Raw genomic sequence first — 19,828 nt, forward strand, 5'->3', positions numbered from 1 at the left:
TGAAGGGCTTGCCACCAGCAAAGAATGAAATACCAAAGCAATTCTTGCAGACACTTATCTCCTTTCTCAGCTTCTATAAAAGAATACTAATCAGAACACTTTAAGCAAAATGTTGTAAAATATATTCACGGCACATATACTTGCTCCGCTGTACTATCTCCACGACGGAAGTGTTTTAAATATACTTTATATAGTCACTATAGTAAAAAAAAGGAGACGCAAAGGAAAAAAAGAATCACATAACCATTGGGTGACGCTCCCCAGCAATTCAACACGACTAAATTTTTGCAGATTTGGTTAAAGCTATAGTATACAAATCCAGCACTCACTTCTCACTGACCTTTTCTCAGACCTATACGTTGCTTGCTGAAAAGCACCACTTAGCTATAGGCACTTAAAAGCACAAAACCAGGCAATGCTTAGAAGGGGACGTTGCCTCTGCGTAGGCAGATGTGTGTGTATATATTTCCCCAGCGTTGGAAAAGAAGGCAGAAGGAAATTCCTGGCTCTTGATCTTCAGTGGAGTATTAGCACCAAGCTCCAAGAGAGCAAAGTATGAGAGTAAAAGTCACAGAGTTCATGACTAAATGCTTTTTCCAAGTCATTTTACTGCACTCCAAGTATCGATGCCTGTCGTTACGTTACCTAAACCACTAAAACAGCTGCACCAGCAACGAGAACCGTAACGTGCAATTTCTCGAGGCTTGGAAATGGTCCAGAATCGTTCGCTGCGGGAAGATTTACAGCACCCTTGCGCCCATCAGAGAAAAGGGTGGGTCAAGTCAGAGAATCTCATCCTCTGTTCCCAACTGGATCATTCCCTTCCCCGGGGGGGAATCATCTCTTTTTTTTCGGCTGATCTAGATTGGCAGGTGTGCGCGCACAGCCTCAGTCGGCTGAATCGTAACCATCGCTACAGAGAGCGTCATAAAACTTTCCACGTCCCATCCCCAAGAAAATCTAAGTCTCTTACATGACTCCTAAGACAACTCTGAAAGACGTGTCATGTCAATCATGCAGTAGTCGGTGCTCAGAAGTGACTAAGTATCATGATGGATATCAAAAAATGCAGTTAAGGGGGGAAGGAAGCAAAGGCAACACAAAATACAAAGAAATTATTCATATAAACAGCCCCATCAGTAGGTTGAGGGCGTACTCGTCACCAAGATGTCTCCTTGAATGTCGCTTCTTGTGCGGAAAAAGAGACTATTTTGCAATAGCTGTGGTACTTCAAACACTGCCAGCTTTTATCTCCCTACACTTACAAGTGCACACACTATTCCAACTAAGGCCAGAGCCATCCGAAATCCTCTGATCTCCGAACAGCACCCAAGTCCACACATACGTTTGACAAGGGGGAGGAGGGCACTAATAATATATCCCAGGTTAGTATGAGCATTCAACAGTCCTCTTCAGGAATTAAAACATGCAAATAACCTAGGCTGGAGGTTAATTAAAGACTGCAAGGAATGCTGTTCTGAATTGGGTATGAAACCTGGAAGCCAAACGGAAAGGAAAGCTGTGCAGCTGCGTGAATGATGGTCCACGAGATACCCTCGTGCAATGCAGCAGACAAGTAGCAGATACATTACAGACACAGGTCTGGACCTACTAAAATTTGCTTGAAAGCCTAATTAAGGCAACAGAACAATCATAAAATCATACCAGTAGGTATTTCGACACCTTCCTCTTGGCTCCTACAACAAATTATTTACAAATAAACTGAAATGTAAGATAGAGATTTGAACATTAACGGGTGATGAAGGAAGACGAACTTGCTGAATTTGTGTGTTTAATTCAGTAATTTTAAAAAAGTCAACCAGGGAGAGACTACAGGAGCTCATCGCTTCTGTTCTGGGATGCTTGCCCCCGTAGTCCTGGGGTTTGGTTTTCTGTTTATTAAACGGGATTCCGCAGAACATAAACTTGGTCTGTGATTACTGTGGAAACAAATATCCTTCTTAAATCTAGAGATTAAATTATTCTCCTAAAAATGGATACACAAAATTACATATTAATTTGCTAGGGCACCACTGTCTTTTTTCCTTAACTGAGTAGCAAGAGGCTAACTTTAGTCTTCCAGAAGCCTTAAGCCTGTGTTTTAAAGGAAATAATGAATGAAACACAAAACAAAACTCAGGCTGGAATTCTCTCTCTTCCTTTTGAGCTTAAATCTTTGTTTTTAGCATCTTTCACAAGTTTTGGTTTATTCTTCCCCCTCCAAGTACCTAACTTCAGATACATAGCTGTGTCCATGAAACATTCAGGTTAGATCAGAATGGATGGGGCATGCCACAAACCCCCCTCGATTACGGGGACAATAGTTTATCATTAAGAACTGCTCTTTTCCTAAACAAATAAAAAGAAAAGGGTTCAGACTCGGACAGAACCTCTTTCCTTCCAGCATACAATTTATTCCCTCAGGCTGGTGCAAACAGCTTCAAAGCAGCGCTGCCAGCACCCGAGGAACTGAGCATCCCTCTTGCACACTTTGCAGCCTCCGCCGCAGCCGGGCAGGGGAACGAGTCGGCCTCCTGACCCAGATCCTTCCTTTAAGCAGAGGGTGGCTGGAGCAGCTAATCCTCCCTAATCTCTTTTCTACAGGATTCTCTTCATCGCAGGAAGATCCCTTTAAAGGACACAAAGGCGAATCACAGTACCTCTGCTGGGTGTGAAATTATCGGGGGGCCACCAACAGGCACCCCATTGCAGAAAAGCCACCGAATGAACACCCAAAAAAGCGAACGATGGAGTCAAGCCTTAGTCACTGAAAATTTGGGGCAAGTAGGTTCCTTCAACACCTCACTTTCCCACTACCTCCTTTACCATCAGCTAGTACGGAGTTGGGCAACCTGACACAAGGCAGTATCTGCTCCAAAGAGACACAGTGAGACTGCAATTAACCCAGAAAATTTAAACCAGCGTTTGATCTAGCCATGCTACAGAAACTCTGCTCAAGGCTACTCCCAACCAACTCACAAGCACTTCTCTCCAAGCAGGAACATCACATTAACACTCCTTTCTAATCAGTTCGCATCCAGGAGTCAATGTTGTTCAAAAGTTTATCCCAAAGTATTTTTGGTCCAAGCTTCAGCACTTGAGATCACAGCGTGTTACTGAGGCATTTACGAACCTCCACTGTAATCTGCCAAAAAAGGTTATTTGTGTGAGAATTGGACGTACATTAACACAGTTATTCTTCTTATCTGATTCCCAACCCACGCCTCATGCCACATATGAAGAGCACATCTGCTTCTGATCATCCGTCCATATTAATTTCGTTCTCACTAGAAATCAGCCCCCTTTACTCCGGGTGCACGCACACAGGGTGGCTTGTGATATTTAAGGTCACCTTTGGTGCAGTCCCCTTTCTGCTAGAAGTCAATGTCTTTCCCTCAAACTCCAAGCCAAAAAGCTTCTCTGAATATATTTCTTTGAAATATTTTACAACAGAAACAAAAGTTCATTCTTCCTCCATTCCCCTTTCCAGATTCCACAGGTTTGGGTTCTTATAGCAGATGTAAAAGTAATTGCATTAATTTCTTGCAGTATAAAGAATTAGGAAACACCACGCAAGAAGCTGCTTACAGGATGAAACCTAAATCTTTATGTCCAAAAGCAGCTCTTATGATATAGCATTCTCCATTATTGATGAGGGGAAATTATTACGAGGTTAGTTCATTGAAACAATTATTTCCAACTGTGATTTGCTTTGAAATAATTCTACTGCTGGATTTATTTATTTAAATAAAACCAAAACCCAACCTACCAAATATTAGTACTTTCTACAGTATCCTATACAAAATTAAAGAAGATGATATATCAACGAGGTTAGGTGTTTTTGTTTTTAATACCAGTATGATTTCATTGAGAAAGAGGTTCTACCAAAGTTTTGTTGGGAATTTTGAGCATCTCCAAGTTCTCACACAAACTTCATTTCATCTGACAAATCACACTTCGCCTCTTCCTCACCTCCTAGCTCTGCCCTACAGAAAAATGTGTTCCTCTGACTTTATTTCAGGGGAGATTATTGGGGCTCATAGTGAAAGCCACATGATTTTCCATTCCCATTTTTGGCAAGCAGCACACAGTTCTGGAAAAAAAAAAAAGAGTTCAGGAATGTGCAACTGAGGTCCTGATAATACACGTGGAAAGTTATGGAATGGATAACCAAAGTCTTTTTCATCTTTCTCTAACTAAAAATAGTGGTTTCATCTGTGGGTTGCCCATATCTCAAATGATTTGTCCTCCCACCCCATGCATGACATGCTATAACCTACAGGCAAAACACCGAGGCAGCTCAGTCACTGCACGGTGGTATCAGACCACAGACCTCTTCTGAAACCAGCCGTCCGCTGCCAAAATACACGTATTTGAAAACTACGATGCGTAATCCATGTGGAAACCCGCATACAATGACTGAGCAAATAAAATGCAGAAGTGAAAAAGCAGTCCCTGGGTGCTGAAGATGGTGCTCTTCCATACCTTGGTACTACATGACTTTTGTAAAATCTAGACAAACGATATATAAAAATCGTCAACTAAAAAAATTGCAACCTATTTGTTGCAAACCCAGACCTTAAATACACAACGCTGCTACTCGTGTAATAAACCACAGAGACCTATGATGAATGAATTTGTCAAGGACCTCCGATCACGTGCCTCTTCCATCCTAATTCATTTTTTCTAGGACTTACTCTAAATTTGCAACCTGCCGAGGGCTTCAAACAAAAGCTCAAAAGGAACCTAGCTGAGAAATTTCTCTCCTTTCCCTAAAACATGAAATTTTCTTTCAAACTTGTGTTTTCCTAAAGCCTAGAACTGAGGTACTCCCAGCCCTGGCTTCTATTCCCGTAACATATCAGAGAGTTATATTTTTCCACACTGAAAAAGCTATTTTAGGTCATTCTTCACACTTACTTTTATATTTTACATTAATTTAAATTTTTACAGTCATATTTTCCCACAGGCATCTGAATTATGTCTTTGGAGGAAAGAATTGAAAAAAATAACCTTCTTTTTCCCCCAAAAGGAATTCAGTTATTTTTAAAGTGTTTTTTAAGTGTTGTATGGGGTATATAAAGGATAATATAAACTGAATTATTTATTACAACTGTTTGTACATTTATGTTCCTTTGGTTTTGCTTTTTTGCATGCATACATATGTATATACACACATACATATGTATATGATATTGAGGACACAGCTAGCCAAAAAAATAAAAAAAAAAAAAAAAAAATCAAAAACCACTCCGCAGCTCGAGTCTGTTGATCCACTGCCGTGAAAGCCACAAACCTCGAAATCTTAAACCCTCGTCACAGTTGCACCCCAACCTTTCCGACTCACCTGGACAGAAATCCACTGCTGGCTGGCCACCAGACCATCCATGGTCAAGCCCGAGTCTTTCTGCTACTACAAATACTACCCAAGTCTCTGCCTTTCTCGGACCGACGGGCACTGGACAGCACTTTTGCACTTAATCCTGCGCAAAGCTTGGCTTTGCATCACTTGACAGCAGCCTGCCTGGTGGAGAGGTGATCACAAAACTCTCCGCTACAGCCCAAAAAAGGAAGGGGCCAAAGATGCTCCAGACCCGGACTCTGCACATGGAGGAGATGGAGCTGATAACCCCTTCGCCAGTTATTCATGCAAACAAGGGGATGGAGAAAACCTCGTACAGCAGCTTATGTTTTTCTACAAGCAGATAAGTTACTGCATAAAATAAGCTGTAAATGGGAGAAATTCAGTGTTTCTTCCTGTTTTCCAAATAATTAAAAGAGCAGCTTAAAAGCGGGGTTGTTTTGGCATTAAAAATATTTGTGCTATCCCACCAGAAACGCAAAATATTACTTTCCCAGGGCTGTGCTGATTTAGCAAAGCTTATAAATAACACTGGGCTTCCAGCTATGACCATTTGAAAAAAAGAAATGAATAAAAGGAAAACGATATCATATGTTCACAAATAAACGTCGCTGCGTTTCTAAGCTAAATTTCCTCAACAATCAAGCTTTATAAACAAACAGGTAGGACAGTGAGCCAAAAGCACCTATCCCAAATATTCAATCTACAATCAGAACATTTCTTCCCCTGTGTAATGGAATGTTTCACGTGAAAAACAAATCTTCCGTGACGGTTTTTCCAATAAGACACTACTAGAAACGTGCAGCCGCTAATACACTCCAACAAACCAGTCTTCAAGATGCAGGAGGCAGGAAAGAGATGGAGCCAACAGACTGAAAATATGGCCAGCAACATTTTCACTCAGGTGAAACTCTGTCAGGAAAACCCACTCTCTTATCTGCTAAATAAAACTACAGACGCTTAACAAAAAAAGGAACAGACCCAAAAGTCCCCAAGATTTCTTGTTTTCCTATTCACACGCAACAAAAAGGGTCTTCATCCAGCATCATTTATTTTAGGAGGCAAAAAAAAGTTGCACTTTTTTCAACTGTATGTTTTTTAAATTGTATGGTTTTAACTGTGTTGTTTCTTAAAAAACTATACAATTTCCTTACGCTTGGAAAACGCGCTCCTTTCAAAAGCAACGCGACCGCAGCGGCACCAGCCAAATACTCACAGTGCTGTACACAGCGGAGACGGTCGGAGTGAAGATCCGATCCTCGAGGGGCTGCTGAACAGGACCTCGGGGGATTCTGCAATGCAGCAAGTTAAGGAAAGCAACGTCGAAGGAAGGGTCGTGTGTTTTGGGCGATACACACAGCGGGATGTGTTGTCCGTCAATGTAGCCGGTCACCTTCCATGCTCAGGCAGACACACAAATATCTCCAAGGCACTCACGTGCAACCAGGCAGCCACGATCCTTCAAGGTTTTCCAAAAGAGAAGCAAAGTGTGCTTCAAAAGGCAGATGTCACCGACAAATATAGCAAGAGAAACTGAAAGCAAACAAATCACCGAACAGTCTACAAAACCTTCGTCCTGTCAAGAGAATCCCCCACCTCTTTTTTTTTTTTTTTTTTTTTTTTAAAGAGTAAGGGAAAAAAACCAAAACCCACAAGCCCTTCGCATTCAGCGAGACAAACCCTGCTGATCAGCAGGGCATTTTCTGACAAAGGCAGTGCCTGTTTTGCTAACCACGCAGGAATCATGTTATAATTGTTTCCTTGTTTGCCTCTCTTCAACCAGTAACTCCTTTCCTCATCCACCCACCAAAATCGCTTCTAAAAGGGGCTGTCAGAGAGATTTTAAGTTCTGATGATCTGCTGCAGGGTTATTTAAAGGCAAATTGCAGTAGTTTTCTTCAATTGGAAAGGTATTGTGGGAATCTAGGGGGAAAAAAAAGAAAAACAAAGGGGAAAAAGACTTCATGCAACAAACAAATAAGCTAGAATCCATTTTACTTGTGGAATAAAACAAGGCGATGCAGGTATTTAAAAGAAAAAAGCTTCCTGACATAGCTAAGACCTTGTGGCCTTAGGCCCAGCATATGCCTACTCAATACTCGATGCCCGCTGGCATAAAAAAGCCATGCTTAATTTGCTGAAAAATCTTCCACTGAAAGTCACGTTCAGATTTCACCTTTTTGCTGTTTACATTTTATACCTCAAAGCCTCTTGGAAAATGAGAACAGCCTGATTGACTAAGTTTCTTGCACACAAGCCAGAAACGCAGACCTCCCGTGTTAATATGATGGCGGATACTTAAAAAAAAAAACAAACAAACAAAAAAAACACCCCAAAACCACTTCTTGGGTTTTGTTCAAATGAGGAAAAAACCATTTATAAGTTAAATTTTGAACCTAGAAGATTAGTTTGAGTCTTTCAAGAGTCGTCCCTTTGCACTACAAGTTTGATCCCCAAAGAAATGCTGCTGCCCAAACCTTCACAGGAACCAACATCACAGCAGCAGGAGAGACCCTGCCAGCGCTGCCGAGACTCGATGCCGACCCAAGCTCCACAATCCCACCCGTTCCCCTTCCTTAAAACGGACGAAATTTTAAGGTTGAAGTAAGGGCTGTTCAGACGCAACCAGCTCTGCAGCTGTCGACTGCAGCATGCCCCAGACGGATCTCCTCCTCCGAGACCAGTGCTAAGGCAGAGCAGAAACAGATTTACAACATCGCGCTATTTTGATACCGAACACGTCACTAAAAAGGTCAGCCCTCGCCAAGCAGGCTGAGAAATTGTTCTAAAGACTTCCAATTTTGTTATATATTCAATATTTGAACGCCAGACACGATAAAAACCCTGCATTATAGGATTACGCACGGAAAAGACCGCCGCTGACCTTCACAACACTTTGCACATAAGTAATGTCCCTGTTAAAGCCTGGCAGGTGTGAAACAGGACGCCTACGACCAGCTCTGGATTGAGGGAACTGACGGTGCTCACTCAGCCTACATCTCTTCTTTTTTTTTTTAAAAACGAGTGCAAGAATTTATTTGCAGAGTCTAAGGCTTGTCTTCAACTTGCAGACTTGCCAGCTTGCGCATAAGTGGTATCGTTTGATAAAATAAAGAGGTTTTTAACAACAAAATTAGATGTAGAATCCCGGTTCCAGCGAAACAACAGGAAGATTTGCCACAGACTTCAACAGAGCCGAGGCACCACTCCTAGCCTTCATCCCGAGGATCTTACATTCATTCCTGAGCTCTAGAAAACACCGACAGAAAGCCAAAATTTGGGCGTGAAGGATTAGAAACACACTGCAAGACAGAATGAAAACTCACAAATTTTCTGCACGCCACCACCGTAGCACCCTAGCCTCGCACCCAGAACCATCGTCTGATAAAGAAAGATAGGACAGAGGCACGGTTTTAAGCTGCCACCCTTTTGTCACAGCTGAGATTTTGAATCTCGAGGCAGTTTTGACAATTAATTGAAGCAATCGCTGCTTCAAAAGGGATCGTTCCTGAGTTTGGAAAAACGGTTTCATCCTCGAGAAGGTTGGGATTTATTTTCTTATTTTAGAACTTATATAAGCCAGGAGAAAATAATCTTCTTTGAAGAGAGTAACCTCTCTTTTTGCACCTAGGAAGAGCTGCCTAAAGGAACGCACAGTTTAGATGGATTTCCAGAGTTTGGTGTTGCCGTTTAAGATCGCTTCTGGAAAGCAATGATTCCCATCAGATTAAAAAGAAACCTTTTAAGTCCCTTTTGCCAAAGGACTTAACCTGGACGCGAGACTGATAGGGACAAAAATGCCTTAAATTCCAGTAAGCCTTAATGAGATATAATGGTTGGAGACAGCGATTATTTCCAACATCTAACTTCTGGCATCTATAGACTGACTCTCTGCAAAGAGCTGGGCCGGTGGAAAGGTTACCGCTTCCCTGCAAGCCTCCCAGAGCTCGTTTCTGCTCGTGACTACCCCCCTTCCCCTTACATCTGCCAAAGGAGTCCATCCTGGGGTAACAGTCGCTGGTATTTCAGGAGAAGCGAGCCAGGGTGACTGTGAAAGTTCATCAGCAGACTCTTGCTAACGAGGCTCTTCTTCCTAGAAGTGGGTTAAGAGCGACAGCACGGGAGACTCCATCATGGGACGTGAATGGGTCAGGGCAGGCAGGTGGGAAGCGAAACCTCATTCAGCAGCGTCATCTCATCCACGTCCACAGCAAACCATCCTCTGGGGCACTCCTCTTCTTTCACTAGAGATTTCGGTACCATCCCCGAGATGCAATGCAAACCGCATGAACGCTGCTCTCCCGCTGCCCCCATCACACCCAGTAAAGTTTAAGCGTTAAAAGTATAAGCCAGCCTGGCTCTATTGCAGCACTTAATTAACCACAGCGCAAAGAAAACGAGGATATGCTGAATAATTCAGGCAGCTCTTTCATGTTACTATTCTGGCATGCTTAGATCCAATTCAGGAGGATCCTGTGCCCTCCCTCCTCCTCCTCCTCCTCTATCCTTGCCACCCACGTCACCCTCTTCAGCTGCGCCGACTCAACTATTTGTGCAGCCATGCTCTGAAATGATCCAGGAGGGTGGGAAGGGGAACCTCTTAAATCACATCTGCAACCGGCAGGTTAGTGAAGTGGAACTACAGTCTCCGCTTTTCACGCTTATGTCAGGCTGAACGACTCTTTACAGCTCTCTCCCTCCTCCATCAGCATCACGCCAAAAACCAGGAGAAGGACGGCAGCCAGCGGGTAGCACTGACTCTGGATTCTCTTCATTGCTGTTTAGGGCTCATTAACTCATGAAATATATTATATACCTATTTAAAAATGTAAGTGAGATACTTCTGGCAGATTAATAAAAGCAGGCACAGATGCAATGGGAGTTCCACCTAGTCCCCATCTGGCTGCAGCAGTCAAGCTGGGGAATTTCAGGAGCTGTCAAGGACCCAGTGGGAGAAGGCAGGCAAAGATAGTAATGCTGGTTGGAAATAAAACAGAATTTTTCTTGAAACCAAGCATCTCCCTAAAAGGAGGAGGATATCTTTTAATTAGACAGCCATAGCCATGCTCTGAGGAGAGGGAGAATATGCGACTTCTCTGTAAAGCGATTAAAGAAAAAAAATCCAGACCAGAGCTGCCTGTCAACTGGAGCATTCAGAGGCACTGACAAATGCAGAGTTAAATAAAAGTCAGGAGGAATTTCTTGCAGAAATCTCCCCCTTGTATCACACTTGTCTGCGTGCTCTAATCATGCTACAAAACTGAAATACTGCAAGATTTTTGTACGCTTTTACAGCAACAAACAACATGCAGTAAAATAGGTTCTTACAGCAAGAATTTGTACAGGTTTTTCTGCTCTGTTCCTGCTTCCAAGATTGGAGGGGGAAAGAAAAAACACTATTACATTTTCTTCCAAAATGGATTCATTTTCCCTCAAACAGTGCTTCTCACCTAAGCTCATTTTCAGCAACTAGCAACCATTTTATCCTGAGCATGCACCGATGGCCTCTTTCTTCACTTCCAGCTGACGGTAACAAGTAAGCACCTTCTCACAGGAATAAAAATATCTGCGGGTACCCAAGGGCGCGTATGCAAACATGTTACACAAAAAACATTCCAGAACTAATGATTTTTATCCCTGCACAGAAAAACGGAGCGAGTCTCCCACCAGCTATCCCCGGGGTTATATAATCCCCATGCGTGTCCCCGCTTGTACCTAAATTGTGTATTAAATGACTGAAAAAATACAAGATAAAACCATCGAGCAAGATTACAGAAGGGCGAGAAACCACATCAAATTCAAACACTTCTTTCAGCTTTTTGGTGCAAGGAATTTTTAAAAACCCTCCGAGTAGGGAGGTATTGGATGGCAGAAAGCTGTTAAAAGAGCGTGTTTCTCCTCTGCAGCCTCATCTCTATTTAACATGCAATTAAAATACAGGAGGTGAACATCCTAACAGCAGAAGCATCTAATTGAGCAGGTTCGGAAACCACAAGGGCTCGCTTAAAAGGTTAAAAGGGAAAAGCTACGCCAGTCACAGCAGCTTGCTGAAACTTCCCCAGCATCACCCCATCCTTTGCAGCTCCGCCGTCCTCCGCTCACTGGGCGAAGCCTTTTGTTCGGCGCGCTCGATCCTACCTGGCAGCGAGCTCCCGGAGAGCTTCGTTAGCGAGCTGGCTCAAGCGCCGGGTCTTCTTCCCCCGTCCGTTGGCGGCGAAGCCCACGGCCGCATCTGTGCCATCCGGGGATGACTTCTTAGCTCCTGCCTGCCTCTCGCCCTCGCAAGCAGAGCTCTCGCAGCGCGCTTGTGGTCTTAAAGAGGTAGTGCAATGGGGGTCTTAGTGATACCTTGATGGGGTTTTGTACCAAGAGCTTCCACGCTGCAGAAATCCCTCTGCTTTCCGAATTTTTCTGCTGTGCACGCAGCGGAGAAGGGACAGGAGGTAGCATCGTGCTCCCCTTCGCAAGTTTATATAGGATAAAAATCAAACCAGGCTTACAAAAGCAAGCGTAAGGTAAAAAGATAAACTCACCTACAGCACGTTGTGTTTTAGAAATCTGCATTGCAATTATGAAGAGCTTGGAAAGCTTCAATGCTCCCTATCGGAAGGAGAATTAAATCGCAGCGCAAGCTCTTCAGCAAGAAATTTCGCAACTTGTTTCCCTCAGCTTTCTGCTCGCTGCCCCCAAACGCAGCAACATGCACCACCACGAACCCGTCTATTTAGCAAGTACTTTGTGAATCAATTTTCCCTTCAAAATAAATTCCTCTTTTGACAGGCCACGTTTCAGAAGCCAGCGGAAAGAAAGCTGGTAAAACAAACTACAGCCTTTAAAAAAAAAACCAACCTCAAACCCAAACCCTACCAAGTGACATGTCACATGGGAAAAAAAAAAAAAATATATGCAAGATCAAAACAGTGCCATCCATTCTCTCCCTGCTGAAATAGTTACTACAACCAAACAAACTTCATCCAAGGAAAAAAAAAAAAGTCAAGTTACAAAGCAAACAACTCCAAACTTAGGAAAAGGCAGGATTAATGTTGCCTGTGCGACCGTAATTCAATCCCCCTATGTATACACAGAATTACAGAGGCACATGCTGGTTTTCCCCGGTGTCCCTGTCGTCATCACTTTTTCAACTGTCTTACAGCAATCTAGCATCTTATACCCTTCATAGCTAAGCAGCTATGTAATATTTCCTATCCTTGCAGAGATCTCATTTCCTTTTAGGGTGGGTTTGGGGGTTTTTCTTGTTTGTTCGGAGTTTGGGGTTTTTTTTACGAGCAGATTCCTGACAAGGGGGCCATGCCTTTCAGTTGAACCTCAAAGGAATGAACTGGCCCTCCGTATTAAAACAGTGGTTTTATTTTAGTTTTCTTAGATGGATGCAACTGGTCTTGCACAACACGATGAGATGTCAAAATAAAGTATGATTCAGAGCCCTGACTGTATCACAGGTCAAAACCGAATGGGGGATTGTTGTTTCAATGTTCGGTGTTTACCATTATTATAGCGGGAAAAAATAAATACAACTTTTTGCTGGCATGAGCACTCAGAAATACGGGCAAAGTTAAGAGCTGCAGGTGAAGAATTCCTTAAAAGGCCATATCAGCTTTAGACCAGTACTTAATTCTGATATCAAGGACATATTTCTGGTTAGTCAACTGTTTTAAAAATAAAGGAACACAATAAAAGGTGTTTGTAAAGTGGCAAAAATGGGGTTTATGGTTTAAAATTACCAAGCTGTGTAATAGAGCAGTACATCATCATCCCCCTATTCCTGTAAATAGATGCAAACCATACTTCCAAGATTCACCACCTTCTGTAATGACTTATACCCAGAAGGATCTTATAGCAAAAGCCATTATTAAGCTTGTTTCAACGTTTTATGGCCTAATATAAAGCTCCTTTACTGCAACATGTGTAGTCAATGTTCACAACAGAATTGCCATTTGTCAAACATATAAATTTTAAGTGGATCAATGAAGTGTTTGTGCAAACTACCCTTTTAATCCTTCATGTTATTTTGTGTATTAAACGGTAAGACCGAATTCTCTTTAAGTTCTCATTTATGGGCTATTTTATACTTGTAACAAATACCTTAAATAAGGTATTTATCTTTTGTTTTTGTACCAGAAATGCACCTACATAAATATTGTTGATGTTTCACACAGTCTCACTGGTTCCTTTATGAACTGCAATTGCCTCGTTGGAAATTACCGACTGCAGGACTCTTTCCTAGCTCCTCGTTTGAACTATCTGACGATAACTGAAAGTGATAAGGCTTGTCCATCCCTCTGCCATTTAAGTGCTCCTCATTAAAGTATCATGTCCCAAGCTTTGTCCAGATCCAAATGTTACAAGCAGTGAGGCTTTCGCTACTTATCCCAGCTTATGCCATACTCTAGACGCATACTCTCCCCATAATAAAACTTTTCTCGAAATTCATCTTAAGCTTTTTACCTAATTACGTATCGTTAATCTCAGTACTAGCTTTCAAATAATCCCAAACACTTCCTTTCCCTTCTGTTTGCCACATAGATGTCACCCGATTGCACTGAACTGAATAGGAACAGGGCAGCAGCGAGAGCTTTCAAAAGAAAAGGGGCACACAAATCCCGATGAACCTCAATGGCTGTCGGAAGACAAGCTTTCCAAGGCTCCCCTGAAAATTGCAGCTTGAAAGGAAAATGTGACCTTCAAATGCTTACTGAAAAGCGCAATTTCCCTCTCCTTCCCCCAGCATCACCGCGGCTGGGATCCAGCATCCTCCAGCTATTCAGATTCCTCCTCCTTTCCCTTCGTGAGTCCCGACACGTTTCGGAGGCGCTCTGATGAACGCCGCTCTGTATCTGCGGATGCTGGCGTTCGCGTTCACACGTCCGATTGCATCGCCGAACTTCAGGGTGGCACACAATACCTGACGCATAACCTAGCGCTTCTTTCTGACGAACCATGCTAAAGCTGCACTGCAGCAGCCACATTCAAAGTGCACGTTCTATTTATACCCGAGCACATCTCCAAATCCTCCAACTTACATGCTTTTTTAAAATATCCATTCCACAAAATATCTATTTCCAAAGTCTTTCTTCCTACGTACATCCACTCTGCAACACGTTTTTGCTCCTCACTCACCTTCCTGACGTGCAGGTAACGTACTGCGCTGCATTTTTTGCACCAGCAATGCCTTCACAACCCATTTAATACCAAGGCAAGAATTCGAGATACTGCTTCCCATCTGGCTAATCATGAGTGACGATAAATTAGATCAGGCCTTTTGTCAATCTGTGATGCATACCAGACATCATCGCTGTGTAATACAACACTTTGCTACTTGTCACCATCATTTCCTTTTAGTCTTCAGTTCACGTGTGATACATCTCATAGTCAAGCCAAACGGGAACGCCAAAGGAAAGCTGGGGGTTAGAGGGGAAGATAACAACAGAAAAAAAACCCTCTTTGTTGCAAATTAACTGTATTTCCAGCATCTCATTCATTCTATAATGCTTTCAAATAAAAATGAGCAATATTAAGAGCACCAGCTGTAGGCAGCTGCAATAGTTAGACCTGCAGACAAGCACCTAATTATCTAGAGCTCATTACTTTCAGGCTCAGTTTTGCATCTCTAAATTAAAAAGAACTGGACACATCTCACCAGCATGTAAATCATCCCCAGACCTTGCCTCACCCTGATGCATTTCATTCAGCCTGCAAGCCGTCAGGAGTGAGTTATCAGGGGAGCTGTCAGCCAACATACCAGATCAGTGCAAATGCGACAAAAACCCAATCAATTATTTTGCCCAATACAAATGCGTTTCTAAGGGCAACCTGATTTTGTTATTTCATCTCTGTCTTCTTCAACCGCAACCCCAGCATCAATGCAAATCGTCTATTTTCAGCTTAGACCTGGAAAGGTTGTTTGAGGTGGAAGAAACTGTGTCTAAACCTTGCTAATCCTGCTGGGATTCTCCTTGAAGCGTGGTGTTTGTGGGTGGAAGGAACGGGTCTGGAAGTGATGGACTGAATATTTCTGTAACTGTGAACTTTGTCCTACGTGTATTTTTAACCACAGCATCTCCAAGAAGTGGGTTTTCAAAGCACAGCCTGAATAAGGTTAAATCCAGGTTTGGACCAAGCTGCAAAATATTAGTAATTAAAAAAAAATAAGCCACAAAGGCACCCTGGATGATGTCTGTGCCAGCTCAGGTAACAGGTAACGCAAGGTGAACAACGTGCCAGGAAAGCATCTCTTGCTCAGCTACAGAAAGCTTCTCACTAGCTGACTTGTTTTAGCTTAATAGTCCACTTTCCTCCATAAAACACTAGCCACTTCCATATTTTTTAAATTCATATTTTACTCTTACAATATATGGACTCTTCTAAGAGATGGAAAAGTCAATAGATTTCATCAGCTCCCTTCAGCTGGAAAGTCATGGTATTACCTCTCCAGAGAGGCAATGGCATCATGGGGAATATGCCAATGTAGCCTTAAAATTCCATTTAATTTTAGGAGGATTATTTATGATTGTACTTGTCCATGTTAATTAAAACTCCCATTACGCTGCAAAAAACAGGCTATGCTCAGGAACTGGAAACAGCCCCAGTAGTCTTCAACAGTCCTACCCTGCTCGGCCACCGCTCCTACTGCTCAGAGTGATTTCTCACAGTCCTCTAGCCTCAACCACCGTCGAGGGACCTTATAAAGAGCCCAAAATATTAAGGTGGGGGAAAGGCTCAACAGGGTGAGCCTTGGTGACCAGCAGTAAAACCGGCTGAGCTCTGAAGGGTCTGCCATAAGTCACAGAGGACCATCGTGGGCCAATACCCCAAGGAGAGATGCCAGGTGAAGCCTGCACTCCAAAATACACCAAATAAATCATAAGAAGAGATGTATTATGCCAGCACTCTGCACACCCAGTCAGCTCTGAACAGCTTGGCAGCAAATAAAAACAAAGCCCAAAAGTCCCAAGTAGGGCAATGCCAGGAAGATGGGCTCGTGCCATGCGATACTGGACTAACTATCTCTTAATATTACATGAAATTGCTACAGATGTTATCTGCTGGGGGTGTGGGGCTGTGCTGCTCTAATCAATTATTCAGCTTTCCTTTGCTTTCTGCCCAAGTATAGACAGCAAGGCGTGGGAATGACGGGTTTAGGTGTTACTGCTCTGTATATTAAAGGCAAACCTGGATTTTTGTCATCTTAAGAAGATCTACACCAAGACGTCATTTCCTTATTTCTTAAAACACGTACAAACTGATCAATACATGTAGTCCTAGCAGTCAGAGTGTATTTGTAAGCATCCTACAATGTCTGCACGAAGCTTTATAGATGATTCATACATATATAAAAACAGGGGGAAGAGAGCCCGCATCTCCCCGGTGTTGTTCTGGCAGGAGCTGCATGCCCCCAGCCACCATCCCCGTGCCAGGGATAAATCACATCAGATGTGACCTGAGTAAGATTCACATCAACCTGCTACCAAAAATGAGGCTACGTGCTTGGAGAACCCATTCCCAGGAGGCCAGGCAACTGCAAAAGGTCTGTGGGTCCAGAAACCACCGAGGTTACCAGAGGAATACCAAGACAAGGATGGGTAAGGAAATCGCAGCTTCTAAGTTGTCCTCTCCCTATGACACAGCAACTCCATACCTGAACTCTAATACTCACTTCCTAACGCTCAGTTCCTCCTCTCAGACTTTTCATTTCGCCTTTTAAAAATCCAAATCCAGCGCTAGGTTCCTTCCAGGGGAGGAACTGATTCGGAAAGAAAGCAACTCAGGTGGCTGGATGCTCTCAGAGCTATTCCTAGCCAGTTCCTAACCTGAAAGAGAGGACAGGCAGGACTCCGCTCTCAAGGCTCCTTGGGGCGAAAGAAGTCACAGATAGCATCTACAAGAAGTCAGGTGGCATCAAAGGAAAATTACTGTCATGAACGTGTAATCCAAATAGCAGGCGCCTGCAGGCAGAAGGACACAATACGAGGAGATCTAGTATTAAGCCGTCATCCGGCAGCGGCGCTGCCAGAAGAGGTGGTCCTGGCCTCTCTCTGCCGCTTGCCCCATGCCAGTGTGAACCCATTCACCGCTGCTCGGTCAACCAGACCGGGGAGCAGATTTGGATTAAAATGAACCTTTCCTTCCTAACTTTGTTCGCCACCCAGCCACGCCGACAACTGTGTGGATAGGACCAAGCAGGAACAGAGAGATGAGGAGGGTGCACCATAAAATGCTCTTGCTGTAGTTACCCTAAGCGCATCCCTGGCAGATGACATAAGCTGCGGGGATGTATTAACCCCAGAGGCAGCTGCTGAGGCTGACCTAAACATAACATAGTGATCCTAAACATTATTACAACTTTAAACCGCTGCATAAAATGTTTTTTTCCAGATGGGTTTTGGTGTTTTTCCCAAATGGGGAATGTCATTCCCAAATGAGAATGCAAGCGGATCCCCCTTAAGAAATCATTTTCCTGTAAGAAATGGTAATAGTCTAAACCTTCAGTAACTGAATTCACAGCAAGACAGCCATCAGAGTTTTACAAATCATAAAAGCCTTGGAAGATTTATTCAAATGATGGAAGTTCGGCAGGGCTGGGACAGGAGGAGCAGGTACACACGCTAAGGAAATGAAGCATTGCTGCGTTATACCGTAAGTAATGCTCTAACTAGAGGCCACGAGAGGACTTTATCGAGGCATCACCTGGAACGAAGATGGTCCAGGTATTTTGGATCCAGCTCACGTTGCGCAGCTGGGGAGACAGGGCACTGAACTGGGAAGCAATAGTTTTGACTCCAGCTGTGCCGCAGAGCTGCGAGGTGATTGCAGGTAAGACAGCCAAGATCATCGTGTGGGTTGGGAAGTGTTTTCTTTGGGCTGAAGACGCTGTTGCCCACGCCCATGCGCATCTCCTCTAGTAGCACGACCCATTTCAAAAGCATCAGCTCATTTGGCTTAAAACATGAGGGATGAAAAGACCTCAGTAAGATAAAAGTAATAACTAATAGCTTTTAGCTTTTTCCTTCTCAATTACAGAAAAGCCATCCTTCCTTTGCACTCATCATCCTAGGAGGCTGTCCCTGCTAACTGGCAGACTTGAACACACCATCAATTAACATTCTGGAAGTTACAAATACAGATACAAAACGTAAAAATCGCCAAAACTGGGTAAGTAACAGGCTTTTAGTTGACCAGAGACAGTGATATTTCTCCCAAAATTATTCTCATAGTTTGGCAGCAGCTGCTAAATCACCTTCTGTGCTCCAAGATGACCCAAACATCTGCACATTCTCATGAAGGCAGCAGGTCTCCTACTCGCAAAATGCTGGAGGGTCAGCAGTGTGTGGATTAGCTACTCCGGACACTAATATAACCCAAGAACTTGATTCAAACAGGAGAAGCCTTCATGATTTCTCATCAAGAAGCTCTTCCAGACATTCTCACACTCCGACGTAATTACCATTTTAGTGGCAGTTCACAAGCCTAAAGAGCTCAGCTGCTTCTTTTAATGAGAACATTTTATGCAGCTATTACACCCCTGCTATTCCCTGAAATGAGACATAGCTCTGAAGTTCCCCTGTCACCCAAATACTTATTTTTGTGGCCCTGACAAAAATAAAACCACCTTTAGTGTCAGCCAGCAGGCTGCCTACTTCTAGAACAAGAGAGCTCACCTTGCTTAATGCAGCCCTTCCAACATAAAAAAAATCTCATCTGTCTGTTCAAGTAAAATACCAGCTTCTGTAGCAGCAAAATTGATTGTGCAAGTGACTGAAGTTAGTGGCTCTTGCTATTTTACGTGGCTCTTACAATGCACATCTCACACTTCCACAGCGCAAGGGACAATCCTGGATCAGAACCAGAAACAGCAGGGAAAAAGCTCAAGTCCTACGTCCAGCAATTTCATGTCTGGGTGGACAGGTAGGGGAAAGAAACAGAGACTTCAAAGGTGCTGGAACTTGCAGTTTAAAAGATGATTTACCCCTTGCACTCCACCTCCCCTGGAGCGTCGCTTAGAAACCTTCTGCCAGCACTGTTAATTAAAGGGGCAAAAGGGAATAATTCCAGGTCACAGAGTTGAGCCGGTATCCCTGGGAAAAGGGAAAAAACCAAAAGCCTTGCTCCCTGAGGGCACGGTGCTTCCCTTGCCCCTCACCACAAGCACTGCGCTTTTACGGGTCAGGTTTCATGGGATCCCTAAACCAAGCCAGCTGCTAAATGGTGGCTAGCCACCCCAAGCCACCCACGTTTCTGCCACCTCCCTTCCGTAAGGACTAACAATCACGAGACTCTTTGGTGACCCAGCTCAGCCCGGTGATTCAACAGAAAACTATTCCTTTTTTCTTGGCTGGGTGAAGTTTTCAGTCGATTCCATGAGCTTATTTAAATCACCAAATACTCACATGATCATTACAACCCAGACAAGGGAGCTAGCATGAAGACAGCCCAGTGACAGCAGATCCA

General features: G+C 43.4%; 1 protein-coding gene across 1 annotated transcript in view; it reads right to left on the reverse strand.

Moving 5' to 3' along the window:
• EIF4G3 (eukaryotic translation initiation factor 4 gamma 3) overlaps positions 1-19,828 on the reverse strand; it is a 148,513-nt gene that overhangs the window by 98,842 nt on the left and 29,843 nt on the right. The window contains exon 2 of the mRNA XM_050909471.1: positions 6,579-6,654. The gene's annotated coding sequence lies outside the window, so the exon portion shown is untranslated. The remainder of the gene's footprint in view (positions 1-6,578; positions 6,655-19,828) is intronic.

Source organism: Gymnogyps californianus, chromosome 21, assembly GCF_018139145.2.
Source record: "Gymnogyps californianus isolate 813 chromosome 21, ASM1813914v2, whole genome shotgun sequence".
In the NCBI taxonomy this organism is placed as follows: Eukaryota; Metazoa; Chordata; class Aves; order Accipitriformes; family Cathartidae; genus Gymnogyps; species Gymnogyps californianus.